The sequence below is a fragment of the Solenopsis invicta genome, chromosome 10, assembly GCF_016802725.1.
Source record: "Solenopsis invicta isolate M01_SB chromosome 10, UNIL_Sinv_3.0, whole genome shotgun sequence".
Lineage (NCBI taxonomy): Eukaryota > Metazoa > Arthropoda > Insecta > Hymenoptera > Formicidae > Solenopsis > Solenopsis invicta.
The window spans coordinates 48,556-64,074 of record NC_052673.1 but is presented as its reverse complement, the minus strand read 5'-3'; the positions used below and the strand labels follow the sequence as shown (position 1 = coordinate 64,074).

Genomic DNA, 15,519 nt, shown 5'->3' with positions numbered 1-15,519 from the left:
GATTTCTCCATCTCCTGGTTGCCGCTTCTGCTCTGGCTGTCGTCTTGCGGCTCTACCTGGTCCGGGATTGTCTTATCGGTTGACTTTCCTTGTTCTGGCACCTCGCATGCACTCTCCGGCGCCATATTCAGGCTAGGTGATGTCTCAACGGGGGGCTCCCCTTCCCATGGGATCCTCTGAAGTGCAACCACGGGATAATTTTCCCGCGGTTGCAGGGCTCCCCTTCACTCGGGAGTCCGTCTAACGTGACCACGGGCAGTGATGAGAGACGGCCCGACTTTTCTCGCGCGTGCGCGGCCACGACGTCACGTAGCAACGACGTCTTATGTTTCGGCCGTTATGGGTGCAAGAGACAGAAAAGAGGCTACATCTACAACTTTTTGGTAAGTTAACATAAATATTTACGTAATGGATCGCAATATTGAAGAAGAACCGGTTAATAAAAAACGTAAAATTACAGTTTTTCAACGTTCTTGGCTAGATGAAAATATTTTTAAAGGATGGTTAACTCCTCATCCTGAAATAAAAGATAAAGCGTTTTGTATCGCATGCAACAAGACCACGAGATGCATGAAAATAGATTTAGTTAAGCACTCGCAAACGGTCAAACATAACAAAAATGTAAATTCTTCTGATTTTAGAGCCACCGATAACGTTAGTAATAATTTATCGCATAAAGACGAGGTTAAAAGCGCGGAAATTATATCGTCAGCGTTTTTCGCAGAACATAACGTAGCTTTTTGTGCCGCGGATCATTTAATTCCGGTATTTAAAAGAGTTGCCCGAGATCCCGTTGCGCAAGATCTTTCACTCGCTCGAAATAAGTGTGCAAATGTTGTAAAAAATATTCTTGCAAAACGCGAAATCGAAAAAATTGTTCAATGTTTACAAACATGTAGATTTTCCATTTTGATCGACGAAAGTACGGATATAACAGATGTTAAAGTAATGTGTATACATGTTCAATATGTTTCGCCTTTAAATAAAAAACTCACGAATCAATTATTAACATTATTGCCGTTAGATGCTACCGATTGTTCCGCGAGGAAAATTTTTGAACTATTTAAAAAATTTTTTGAAGAAAAAGAAATTCCGATTAAGAATATTGTTGGAGTGACAATGCATCCGTTACGATTGGATGTAATAATTCTTTTACGACACATTTAAAATTAAAGGTACCAGATTTAATAACGTTAAATTGCATCTGCCATTCATCCGCGCTTATAGCTAGTAAAGCTTGTGTAAAATTACCATCTTCTCGCGAAAGTTTAATTAGAGGAGTCGCCACTTATATTTCGGGCGGTGCAAAGAGATGCGCAGTTCTGGGCGAATTTCAAGAATCATTCGAAGTACAAAAATGTAAGATGTTGAAATTATCAGAAACAAGGTGGCTATGTTTACATCAATGTGTTATTAGACTTTTAGATAACTGGGAAGTTTTAAAAAGTTATTTTATTTTAGCGACAGTAGAAGATAAATTAAAATCCGCCCAAGTTATTTTAGACCATCAAAATGATGATGCAATCAAAGCATATATGTTATTTTTAAAATATTCATTAAATTTTTTCAATACTTTTAACGCTTTATTTCAATCGCGTGATATTTTAATACATAAATTATTTGAAAGTAGCCGACGATTAATTAAGTATATAGCTTTAAATTTGATTAAACCTGAAATTTTGACAGATATCGCTAATTTAGACATTAATAATAAAAATAATTTTAGAGAAAAAGTTAACGTAGGACCGGAACGCGAGAGCTTCCTAGAAACATTATCCGCGGAATGCGCACAACAGATTAGATCGAACTGTTAAGAATTTTACATTACTGCGGTTCGAGAAATGCTTAAACGTTTGCCTTTTAAAGATAAACTTTTCCAACAATTAACTTTTTTAGATCCTAAAGTTGCATCGTACGACGAAGGTAGACTAGAGGTTGAAGACTCAACTTTTATCGCGAAACGGGTAGACCATAATATCGATATAACTAAATTAGCTTTCGAGTGGCTTATTTTACCAACAAGTTTTAATGATCAAGAAAAAAAAAAATTAGCTTGCTTAAAAATCGATGAAATGTGGAAAAAGATATTAGAATTTCAAAATTTCGATGGGGAAAAGATGTTTCCAAATTTAGAATCATTAGTCGAAATAGTTGTTTCTTTTCCTCACTCAAATGCGGAGACCGAACGAATATCATCTATAGTAACCGATGTAAAAAATAAAAAAAGAAACCGATTAGCTAACGATACAGTCTCTTCAATTTGCGTCGTTCGATCCAGTTTTCAATCGCAAAATATTAATCGTACAAATTTTCAAGTTGACTCGAGGCATCTCGAACTGCATAACGCAGAAAATTTATATGGAAAGAAATGTACATCCGATGGTACTTGATATAATTTCTACTTTTTTTGCTTTTTTATTTATATTACTTTGCATAATTTTTTATTTTATCTAGGTACTTTTCTCGCTTTAGATTTTTGCTTCTTTATTTACATTATTTTGCATATAATTTTTAATTTTTTAATGTCATCTAGCCAATTTTTTCTCCATACGTGCAAAATATGTGTGTTATTAATTGTTCTTTTATTTTTCAGATTTTATTTATTTGATTTAATTTTATTCGTTTTAAAACGTGCAAAACAAATAAATGTACAAATTTTATTTTTTTAATTATTATATAAGTAAAAAGTAGTGTTCAATAGATATTAGAATAATTATAATTAGATAATAGTAGAATAATATTTAGATCAGTATTACTGTGATTAATTTTATTGTAACTGTGATTATTTGTGGTAGTCATTAGTTTTAACACATTTTTTAAATTAATTAATGTATTTTTAACATGTATATATACAATTACATTTTAACTTTAGCATATTAAGTTTTGAATTTCACGAGTTTATTTTTGTTTTATGAATACTGGTAAGGTTTTTGGCAGTTTTCCTAACCCTTGCAACAAATGTTTGTATTCTATAATTTTTTCTGCCAAATAAAGTATTTTATTTTGTTGTTATAGATATATCTTGTTTAAAATTATTTTAATCCTTCCTTCAGTTTATTTCTCTCTCTCTCTACATATATATACATATATATATATATATACGAGATTTCGTTTTTCACTTTAGCGATTCGATCCATCATGAAAAAAGGTAAAACTCTTCTGGGGGCTATCAGAACACAGAAATATTGGAGAAATTCGCAAAAAAAATTTTTCTCAAAAATTTTGGTCTGATATAACCCAGGTAGCACATAAACGTTCTAAAAACGTCTCAAGAACGTTTGTTCGATACGTTTCATGACCGGTTTCGAGAAACGTTTTTTATGAGTAAAAATGTCCACTCAAAAAACGTTTAATAATACGTTTCTATTTCGACAAAAAAACGTTAAAGAAACGGTCAAAGAAACGTTTCTTTTCTTTAATTGTGAAACGTTAAAGAAACGGTCAAAAAACGTTTCTTTTCTTTAATTGTGAAACGTTAAAGAAACGGTCAAAAAACGTTTCTTTTCTTAATTTGTGAAAAGATTTGTTTTCTCAGATAGTTAATAAAATAATGCATTTATATAAATATAATATATATATATATTTTTTTTTTAAACATAAAAATAAAATACATAAAATCATCAATTTTCACATTAAATTTTTATAATAAAAAAATTAAAAACAAAATAAAAATTCTTATGTAAAAAATTAAAATTATATCTAAGAGAGATATTTCAATATCAAGACCTACATTGTTGACTTTGCAACTAAAAAAAGGGAAAATGAAAAAAAGCGCTGTTTACATTATTTAATAGAAAATGTGTATCCGTATCGGCCTTTTCGATTACTCAATGTATTTCGTTGCGGCGGCAGCTGGACCTTATAATAAATCATTGTGACGAGAAGCCGAGTTTGTTTTACAGATATTCGCGCGTGTCACTTTAACATCAAGGAATCGAAACGACTTGTTGAGTATCACACAATATTGCTTATTGCCGGTCTGATTTAGCGTAGTGGACGGAGCCTCGTGCATTCGCGATGCACCTTGCAAGATCGATCATGCCAAGAGACGCGTGCATTCTACGTACAAGTCTATCTTCGTTTACGAGGAACGCTCTTTACGTACTACTACTACTAATATTCTGCGCTTAACGATTACGAGGTTGATTCTGCTTAACGTTTACTGTAGTAAAAAAAAAGAGAAAATTGTCATGTGTCTGTTCAGTCGCAACTAAAAAAAATAAATGTTACACACTTGGGGGGGGGGGTTATCGCGTGACAAACTCAATATCGGATTCTTCTCAAAGAAAAGAGGGAAGAGACGTGATGAGACAATATGACCGTATTTGCTGTTCTATTGTTACGACGCATTACAAGAAAGCGATAAAATTTTTCGAACAAATATATATTATAACAATGTTGGAATGGCGATTAAATCTGCAATGAAATAATATCTACAGGTTTTAAATTCAAGTTTCAAAGTATTAAAACTGAAACGGATTTTTGGAGTTTTTTTTCTGCAAAGCCTTCAAACCTTGTTATTTGATACGAGATACACTCGTGTGTCGGGTTACAATGTTATGACGTCTCGACAAAATCAATAAAACAATTAGACATGAGATGATTTTTGCTAATTGCATTTGGAAATATCTTTAATTTAGCTTGAATATCCGCGAATGGAGCGAAATGAGAATTCAGGTCATCTATTTTATTTTAACCATTTGTCGTTGCTGACAAGTTTTTTTTCAATGTTCTATCATCGGCTAAGGCAATACGAACAGATGACATCTTCAGCCAATCTTTTATAGAATTTTCAATTTTGTTCACTGCAACGTTTGGTTCAACGCTCTTTACAGTAGCTGTAAGAAATTTAAGTACATTTACTAAATATGATTGACAATGTTGCAATGCTGACTGGCTCTAAAGGAAAAGGAAAAAAGACAAACCTATGGTCAAATCTTTTATTTTTAAAACTTTGAAAGCCTTTTTGGGTGCTCTTCCTGCCCAATTAAAGTTCTTAGCATAATTATCCGTAATTATTTTTTCTAACGTTCTTCTTGTTATTTGGGTAATTGTTGTACCACCCGATATATTTAAGACATTCACTTTTAAAAGAACAATATAAATTTAATAAAAAAGAAAAAAGGATTAGAAAAACAAAAAATAAGCAATATGCAAAAATATTTGAAAAGAATCTATCATAAATTATATTAAAAATATGAAAAAAATCTTTATTTTTTCATTAAGCTATAAAGCTAATAAGTCTTTGAATAATATTTAGTAGTTTATGTTATTTTATTAAAAACTGCGAATGTACTTTCATTGAATTTATAATAATTGTTATTTTTTTCTTTTTAATATAAAGTAAAGCGATTCTATTTTCTATTTCTTAAAGTTCTGATTTCTTTATAAAAATTATTTTAATTTTGGTGTAAAAGCATGTATATGTATATGCTAATTAAAACGTGAAACATTGTTTTTAAAGTTTTATACTAATATCATTTTTTAAGATAAAAAATGCTAGAAAAATGTTAAGAAAGTTTTATTTACCAAGTATTCAAAATTTTGTCTTATATTAAAAAATTTTTCAATATTTTCCAAATTCTCATCGGTATCAACTGGCATTTCAGGAACATTTTCTACATGGGATATGTTTGATAATTTAAAATGTGCAGAAAGTTGTTTGAGCATCGGAAGAAGTAAGTTCATAGAATTTACTATGCTTACTAATTTTGTTAAAATGAGGCAAGAAAGATCTGAAAATAACATTCTACATTAGAACGTTTAAAAAAAAGAACAAATCTCTCTTTCCATCTCTCTTTCTCTCTCTCTCTCTCTCTCTCTCTCTCTCTCGGATTACTTTGTTGTTGATGATTTTGTTTTTCAAGAAAAGAGCATAGTCCTGAGATAGTATTTAATTATATGTATAGAAGTCATTTGTGATTCCAGAAATATAAACAAAATTAAGAAAGACAGAAAATACTAATGTATAAAGAAGTTAAATAATAAGTGCTAAATCTTGCAATACGTAGAGAACAAAATATGATCATTAACGAACCTATGTTAAAAGTGAACAATTAATTAATTAAAGCCAAAATCGGTAAGATAAGAGACTTACACATAAATAAAAGTGAAATTTAAGATGTCATTCTGAATAATATGTCTCAATGTTATCGGTAAGTTATGTTTTTTTATAAATAATTATTGTTATTGTAATAGCTTTATAAACACAAAATTAATATCTAACTTGATTCGTCAAACTCCGAAGTGGTCATTGTAGTTTTGACTATATTTTGCGAAGAATTAACTGGTTTTTCTGAAAACCTTTGAGAGTTAATTGTAGCAGATGTACGTTTTGAAGCACTGACAGTTGTCGATGTTGATGGTTTGGAAGGAGTGATTATAGGTCTTTTCAGTAAGATATTATTATTTTTTGTTGGCGTTCCTAACATAGGAAGTGGTGGAATTTTATCGTGCTGTTTCTTCATTTTTATCAGATTCTGAGGAATCGGAATAAATATGAGAAGTTTTCCTCAATTTTCGTTTTGGTCGCTGGTTGTATATATGTTGTTCTGCATCAGTTTCTAGAGTAGATGTAAATTCAGCATCTACTAATCGCTTCCTTGCTTCATCATAAGAATCTAAAATAATCATTTATAAGTTAGAAACTTTAAATATTGTTAATTCAAAAATTAAAAGTGCATACAATATAAAATAATTGAACACAGTATGGTAAAAGTTTAATACAAAATTTGGTAAAAAAAATGTATTGCGAATATATAATAAAAGAAAATAAAGAAATTTGTCGCAAAAATATAATGTATAATACTTTAATCCAATAATATATAAAAAACGTCCAATAATATATAATCCAATAATATATACAATAAAATATACAATCCAATAATATATAATAAGATCACAATTAAGTGAATAGAGTAGTATGTGTCATATACTGAAAAAAACAAAAGACAAATATAAGATAAATCTAATAATAAAATAGATTAAATAAAGTGAAAATGCAAATACGTGGTTTTTTAATTTAGAAAATAAAAAAAATTACCATATGTACGTAATACTCTGCATTTAAATTTTAGCCAATTTACTCGTGGTGAATGACATTTTTCGATAGCTTTACGAATTTGTATTGTCGATATTGTTTGGGGCCAAAAACAATTCCATGATTCATCTTTATTTTCCAACCAAATATTAGGGACAACCTCAACTTCAGGTTTCCGTCTGTCGTCCATTGGAAATTCAATTAATGAGTACATTATATGTATTCTAAAAGAAAACAAAACCCTAAAAAGTGAACATAAAGTGCTTATATTACATTTTATCAACAATTTTTTAAATCTATTTTTAAATATAAGTGTTTAAATCAAAATAATATAAATATTATTAATATCAATAAATATTAATTTAAAAATTCTTTGAAACAAAATCATAAACTTACATAGATAAAAAACATACACTTTTCTAAAAGAAAAATAACAATACGAGAGGAACATAAATTAACTATGATACGTGAAGGAGAGGAAACACAATATAGGTCCCTTTTTCATGTCCAGGTAATAACATATTTTTATGTTTTACTAACGCAAAAGGAAATTCTTCAATAACAGGTGATATGTGAGACACTTTGAAAATGTCCAATAATTTGGATGAACACGGATAATCATAAAATTCAGAAATATTCAAGAACCGACGACAAATTAAAGAATAAGATTGATCTTCTAAGCATAGAATGTTTACGATCCGAACAATAATATCTCCTTCTATCGAAACACAATTGTTAGGGAAAGAAATCGTCAAAACATATGTCGGGGTTTTTAATTTTTTATATTGCAAAGTCAAGCCTGTTGTATTTCTAAGTATAGGTCCTTCAAAATGCTTCCGCCTTGGTTCTAATTCAGTTGCTGGTAATTCAGTCTTCGAATAATAAGAAAGTTCGTGTATCCGTCTACAAAGTTGTGCATTAGGATTTGCGGAAGATCTTACGAGTTTTTTTAATTTCCCCAAATAATTCTCGAAAGGAAAGCAACTAATAGTATTTAAATTACCAAAATTCTTTACATCTGCTACTAAATGAATTAAACTGTGAACATTATACGTTACTTCTCCATAAGAATTTTCAAAATACTTAACAAAATTACATAAAATTTCCTCTGCAAAGTCAATATATTTAGAAATATGATTATCATTGCACAAAATTGTAATACTGACATGAAACATTAAGAAATGATCGTAAAGTTGTTTAGGCAGAATGTTTATTAAAGAAACTGGACCCACATACAACAAGAATAACCTAAACTCATTTGCTTTCCATCGGCTTAAATCTGATATAGTTCTAGGTTTTCTAGGAAATTCATGTACTATGTGAGAGGACAATGAAATTAATTTGTCTGATAAATCATTAATGATTCTTCCCGACAATCTAAACGGAGGTTTCCCTTTCGATACCCATAATGTTAACAATTTTCTCATTACACCTAAATAAACTAAATGCATGGGATCTAATGGAACCTGATTCACTAAATCTAAGTTAAGATTCAACAATGGGGACATTCTCTTATGATGTTCTTCATGTATCTGTGTATCAAAAGTCTCTTTTGTTCTAAGTTGTCCACTTGTACATGGAAAGATCATTTTATGATTCATGTACTCTCCCTCAATATTGCATTTTTCACATCCATGCTTAGAATCGTGACCTGTACAACATTTGAGAAAAGCTCGTGCAGGAGCATCACAAATCAAAGACCTAAAACTAATCTGAAATATTTTATGGTCTATTTCAATATAATTCTTTGATATATCATTAAGCTCTTGTATCCAATCTTGTAAATAAAGATCAATAGTTTCTGGCTTTCCTTTGCCAGTAAATAAGCCCACAATAAATACATTTGATTTTAAGGCAAATGACCTACAAAGAATTGGCCAGACAGAGATATTATTACTTTTGAACAAGGGTAAACCATCAATATTAAAATCTAAATCAATAATTTTTGAGCATGGTTCTTTTTTTAACAGAGGATTTAACTGCTTACGTGTACCAAAATAAGTAAATTTTCCATTTTGCAAATTAATTGATTCAGTAGTTCTTGGAGTGTCTAATAACGATTTTCCAGATAATGGTATATTTTCATGAAATTGTTTTAATAATGATAATAAATCGTCTAACGCTGACAATGTAATATTATGTTTTAAGGCCCAATATCTCAATTTATTTTGAAAACCATCAGACGTTTCACTCTCTGAAGAATTGTGTTTTTCTTGACATATTTCAGGTGTAATATTATTAGGAGCTTCATCAAGTAATTCCTTGTCTTTCAATTCATTATCTTGTAGACTGTTTCTATAATCTAAACTCGAGTCTGAATCTGGATCTAACAAGTTTAAATGTACATGATTGACTGAATGTGATGTCGATGGTTTAGAAACTTAAGAAAAAATGTATGAGGGTTGACAAGAATCTGTCTGATTATAATGGAGTTCATCCAATAACTCATGTACATGCTTTCGTATGTTTCTTTTCGTCTGCTTTCTACTGAGAAATTTGGTTTCTTTTCCTTTGTTCATATTTAAACAATTGAGAAAATTTTTTTCTGTTATTTTTGTAATGAACAAATTATTATTATATATACAGATGCTAAAATATTTATCCTTTCCTGGAAATTGTAATAAGTTAAACATTTAGGTTAGGGAAAGACAAAATAATATAGCGGTATGATTGATAATACAAGAACATATATATCAGCAAAAAAATCTTTAAAACATTAATCAGATATACCATATATACATCATTCCATGTGTAAATATAAATATATATATGTGATAAATTATACGATAATTTATTCACATATCTCAGATACCTTTTTTTGCTATATGAATACGGAAATGTATTACAAAATATTTTAGTAAATCAATATATATATAAAATCTCATTTTACTTGTGCAATAATAAAGTGTTGTTAACGCTGTTTAGTAAATAATGCGCCGCTGCTATGCTGCGAACCTGCAATTATTAATCTGCTTGCACGTTTATCACAAACATAACCTTTATATGATTCGACTAGAGAGCATCTAACTCTGACTGAGGGAGATGAGAGATGAGAGTGGCGAACTCGATCACGTGACTCTTTTCTCTGAATGCCTCTGATTGGTTGCAGGCGCCAAATCTCTTACTAGTTATAAAACGTCTTAAAAACGTCTTATGACCCGATTTGAGACTTTGTGTTGTTTGGGTATAAGAAAGATTAACTTTTTTAAATAAAAAATTCCTCATATCCATATATATATATAATGTATGGATATGAGGAATTTTTATTTAAAAAAGTAAATTTTTCTTATATGCAAAAATGTAAAAAAAACGTTTCTTAAACGTTAAAAACTGATATCAGAAACGTTTATTATGGTCTGAAGAACGCGAGGGACAAATAATGGAAAAATTATTATAATACAAAAAAACTATATTTTTTATGGTCATTCGAAGATTATCGCCATTTTTTAAATAAAATTATATAATTTTTTTTACATAATATTATATTGGTTTCAAATACGTTTTTTGAACGTATCCATAGTTTCATAACCGTAAAGTGCCTTTGAAAAACGTTTAAACAGAAACGTTTTTGAAATCATAGTTTAAGAAACGTATTTGTTACGATTCTACAGTTAAGAAGAAACGTAAAAAATACGTTTCTTAAACTATGGTTTCAAAAACGTTTCTGTTTAACCCTTGTGTTGCCACCCAAAAAGCTCACAGTATCTGCCACCCGGGGTACCCGGGTACCCTGCCTATGAAATTCTTGGTAAAAAGGAATTCTTGACCATTGTAACTAAAAATGTCGATCAATATATTTAATTATTCATATTCTATAGGAAGGTATTTCTATCTGAATATAACAATTAAATTGTGTAATTATATTTTTACGATATGCTATGCGAAAATCATGTTCTTCCTATCTGGGTACCCGGGTACCCGGGTGGCTCATACGTGTTTTTTTTTCCAAATGCAAACTTTTTTCAGTTAAAAAATTTTTTCAAATATATGGAATGAAAATTTTAATAAAGAATCGGTCAAATCATGGGGATCCAAGAGTATTTTGGCCAATCTTTTTTGCGAAAAAAATTATTCAACAAAATGTACGCCGATGGGTACCCGGGTACCCGGGTGGCAACACAAGGGTTAAACGTTTTTTAAAGGCACTTTACGGTTATGAAACTATGGATACGTTCAAGAAACGTATTTGAGACCAATATGTGCTACCTGGGAAGTCTTTCGTTTTTCACTTTAGCGATTCGATCCATCATGATAAAAGTTTGAACTCTTCCGGGGCTATCAGAACACAGAAATATTGGAGAAATTCGCAAAAAAAATTTATCTCAAAAATTTTGGTCCGATATGTTTTTCGTTTTTCACTTTAGCGATTCGATCCATCATGATTAAAGTTAGAACACTTCTCGGGGCTATCAGAAGACAGAGATATTGGAGAAAGTCGCAAAAAAATTTTACTCAAACATTACCAATTTTGACCGATACGACCCTTTCGTTTTTCACTTTCGCGATTCGATCCATCATGATAAAAGTTAGAACTTTTCTGGGGGCTATCAGAACACAGAAATATTGGGGAAATTTGCAAAAAAATTTTTCTCAAAAATTTCGATCTTATATAAGTCTTACGTTTATCACTTTAGCGATTCGATCCATCATGAAAAATGTTAATACTCTTCTGGGGGCTATCAGAACAGAGATATTGTAGAAATTCGCAAAAAAAATTTTTGTCAAAAATTTTGGTCTGATATAAGCCTTTCGTTTTTCACTTTAGCGATTCGATCCACCATGATAAAAGTTAGAAATCTTCTGTGGACTATCAGATCACAGAAATATTGGAGAAATTTTCAAAAAAAATTTTACTCAAAGATTTCGAAATTTCACTGATATAAGTCTTTCGTTTTTCACTTTAGCGATTCGACCCATCATGATAAAAGTTAGAAATCTTCTGGGGGCTACGAGAACACAGAGGTATTGGAGAAATTCCAAAAAAAGATTTTACTAAAAATTTCGAGCTTTGACTGATATAACTCTTTCGTTTTTCAGTTTAGCGATTCGATCCATCATGATAAAAGTTAGTACTCTTCTGGGGGCTATTAGAACACAGAAATATTGTAGAAATTGGCAAAAAAAATTTTACTCAAAGATTTCGAAATTTGACTGATATAAGTGTAGGAAATATTTCTCGAAACATATCCTGACACGAGTTAGGAAACACTCTTGTAACATGTCCTAACACGTTCGTACAGGATCCAACCGTTACGTAAGCACGTGAACCGCGGAGCTGTGCGCCCAGCGCGCCCCTCCCGCACAGCTCGGGCCAATAGGGCCGTAGGGCCACCGAACGCGCAGTATATATGCGGGTGCGTGATAACGGTCGACATCATTCGATTTCTGAGACGTTGGTGTATAACTCTTCCTAGCAATAAACAAGTGTTACATTTCAACTCTGACTCGTCGATATCCTCTACTTCCACATCAACATCCTACATAAGTCTTTCTTTTTTCATTTTAGCGATTCGATCCATCATGATAAAAGTTAGAAATCTTCTGGGTGCTATCAGAGCACAGAAACATTGGAGAAACTGGCAAAAAAATTTTACCCAAAAATTTCGTACTTTGACTGATATAAAACTTTCGTTTTTTACTTTAGCGATTCGATCCAACATTATAAAAGTTAGAACTCTTCTGGAGGCTCTCAGAACACAAAGATATTGGATAAAATAGCAAAAAAAATGTTAATCAAAAGTTTCGAACTTTGATATAAGTCTTTCGATTTTCACTTTAGCGATTCGATCCATTATGATAAAAGTTAGAACTCTTCTGGGGGCCATCAGAACACAGAAATATTGGAGAAATTTGCAAAAAAAATATTACTTAAAAATTTCGAACTTTGACTGATATAAGACTTTCGTTTTTCACTTTAGCGATTCGATTCATCATGATAAAAGTTAGAACACTTTTGGGGGCTATCAGAACACAGAAATATTGGAGAAATTCGCAAAAAAAATTTTTCTCAAAAATTTCGATCTTATATAAGTCTTACGTTTATCACTTTAGCGATTCGATCCATCATGAAAAATGTTAATACTCTTCTGGGGGCTATCAGAACACAGAGGTATTGTAGAAATTCGCAAAAAAATTTTTCTCAAAAATTTTGGACTGATATAAGTCTTTCGTTTTTCACTTTAGCGATTCGATCCATCATAATAAAAGTTAGAACACTTGTGGGGGCTATCAGAACATAGAGATATTGGAGAAAGTCGCCAAAAAAATTTTACTCAAACATTTCGAATTTTGACTGATATAACTCTTTCGTGTTTCACTTTAGCGATTCGATCCATCATGATAAAAGTTAGAACTCTTCTGGCGGCTTTCAGAACACAGAAATATTGGAGAAATTAACGAAAGAAATTTTACTCAAATATTTCATACTTTGACGGATATAAGTCTTTCGTTTTTCACTTTAGCGGTTCGATCCATCATGATAAAAGTTAGTACCTTCTGGGGGCTTTAAGAACACAGAGATATTGGAGATATTCGCAAAAAAATTTCACTCAAAATTTACGAACTTTGACTGATATAAGTCTTTCGTTTTACCCTTTAGCGATTCGATCCATTATGATAAAATTTAGAACTCTTCTGGGGGCTATCAGAACACAGAAATATTGGAGAAATGCGCAAAAAAAATTTCACTCAAAAGTTTCGAACTTTGACGGATACAAGTCCTTCGTTTTTCACTTTAGCGACTCGATCGATCATGATAAAAGTTAGAACTCTTCTGGGGGCTATCAGAACACAGAGATATTGGAGAAATTCGTGAAGAAAATTTTACTCAAATATTTAGAACTTTGACTGACATATGTCTTCCGTTTTTCACTTTAGCGACTCGATAGATCTAGATAAAAGTTAGAACTCTTCTGAGGGTTATCAGAACACAGAAATATTGGAGAAATTCGAAAAAGGGTTTTACTTAAAAATTTTGTACTTTACTGATATAAGTAATTCCCTTTTTCACTTTAGCGATTCGATCCATCATGATAAAAGTTAGAACTCTTCTGGGGGCTATCAGAAAACAGAAATATTGGAGAAATTCGCGAAAAAAATTTTACTAAAAATTTCGAACTTTGACTTATATAAGTGTTTTGTTTTTCAATTTAGCCATTCGGTCCATCATGATCAAAGTTAGAACTCTTCTGGGGGATATCAGAACAGAAATATTGGAGAAATTCGCGAAAAAAATTTTACTCAAAAATTTCGAACTTTGATTGATATAAGTCATTCGTTTTTCACTTTAGCGACTTGATCGATCATGATAAAAGTTAGAACTCTTCCGGGGGCTATGAGAACACAGAGTTATTGGAGAAAATCGCAAAAAACGTAATATTCAAATATTTCGAACTTTGACTGATATATATTTTTCGTCTTTCATTTTAGCGATTCGATCTATCATGATAAAAGTTAGAACTCTTCTGGTGGCTATCAGAACTCAGAAATATTGGAGAAATTCGCAAAAAAATTTTACTCAAGGTTTCGAACTTTGACTGATACTTGGTGTCCAATTTTAATACATCCACGCAAATATTTCCGTTTTCTTGCTTTTTACAAGAAAATGTTTCAGACAAAAGTTGTATGGTTTCGAGGGGGACTTAAGATGGTGTCATTAATTTGATCCCATATAGTTGCTTAAAGGTCACATGAAGGTCACATACAATTTTTTAAATGGAACTTCCTTGGTTTTATTGCATATTCTTTTAGCTTATCACGAAACGTTTCCAAAACACTATAAACAAATGTTTGCGATAAAGTATTTAGAGCTACACGCGTTAACCAAGTACCCCAAAAGGAACAGAAAACTACTACGTCCACGTCGTTGTTCCTGGGTAATGCAAAAAGTAGTGGTAAAATAAAATAACTTGTTTTCGTCTAAAAGTCTCCTATGGTCCACTTTGAGGCCCCAACATGGGTACATATTTTTTACGCAAAATTTTGTGCTCTTTCCAATTCCGGGATCAAAAATACGGATTTCCATTGAAAAAACACTTGTTAGTCTTAAAATGACTTTGAAAGTCGACATCGAGGTCAAGTTCAAGGTCATCAACGGTTGGCCCCCTTTGAACCATACAACTTTTGTCAGAAACATTTTCTTGTAAAATGCAAGGGAACGGAAATATTTGCGTGGATGTATTAAAATGGCCCACCAAATTTCAAGCGTCACAACTCGCAAAATACTTAACGGAAAGACATTTGTTTATAGGGTTTTGGAAACGTCACGAAATAAGCTACAAGAATATGCTATAAAAAATAGGAAGTTCCATTAAAAAATTGTATGTGACCTTCATGTGACGTTTAAGAAACTATTCGAGGTCAAATTAATGACACCACCTTATGTCCCCCTCGAAACCATACAACTTTTGTCTGAAACTTTTTCTTGTAAAATGCAAGGGAACGGAAATATTTGTGTGGATGTGTTAAAATGGGACACCCTG

At 31.2% G+C, this 15,519-nt stretch overlaps 1 pseudogene; it reads right to left on the bottom strand.

Moving 5' to 3' along the window:
- Positions 1–4,153: 4,153 nt before the first annotated feature.
- On the bottom strand, positions 4,154–7,253 carry LOC120356793 (annotated as a pseudogene).
- Between the last annotated feature and the right edge of the window lie 8,266 nt (positions 7,254–15,519).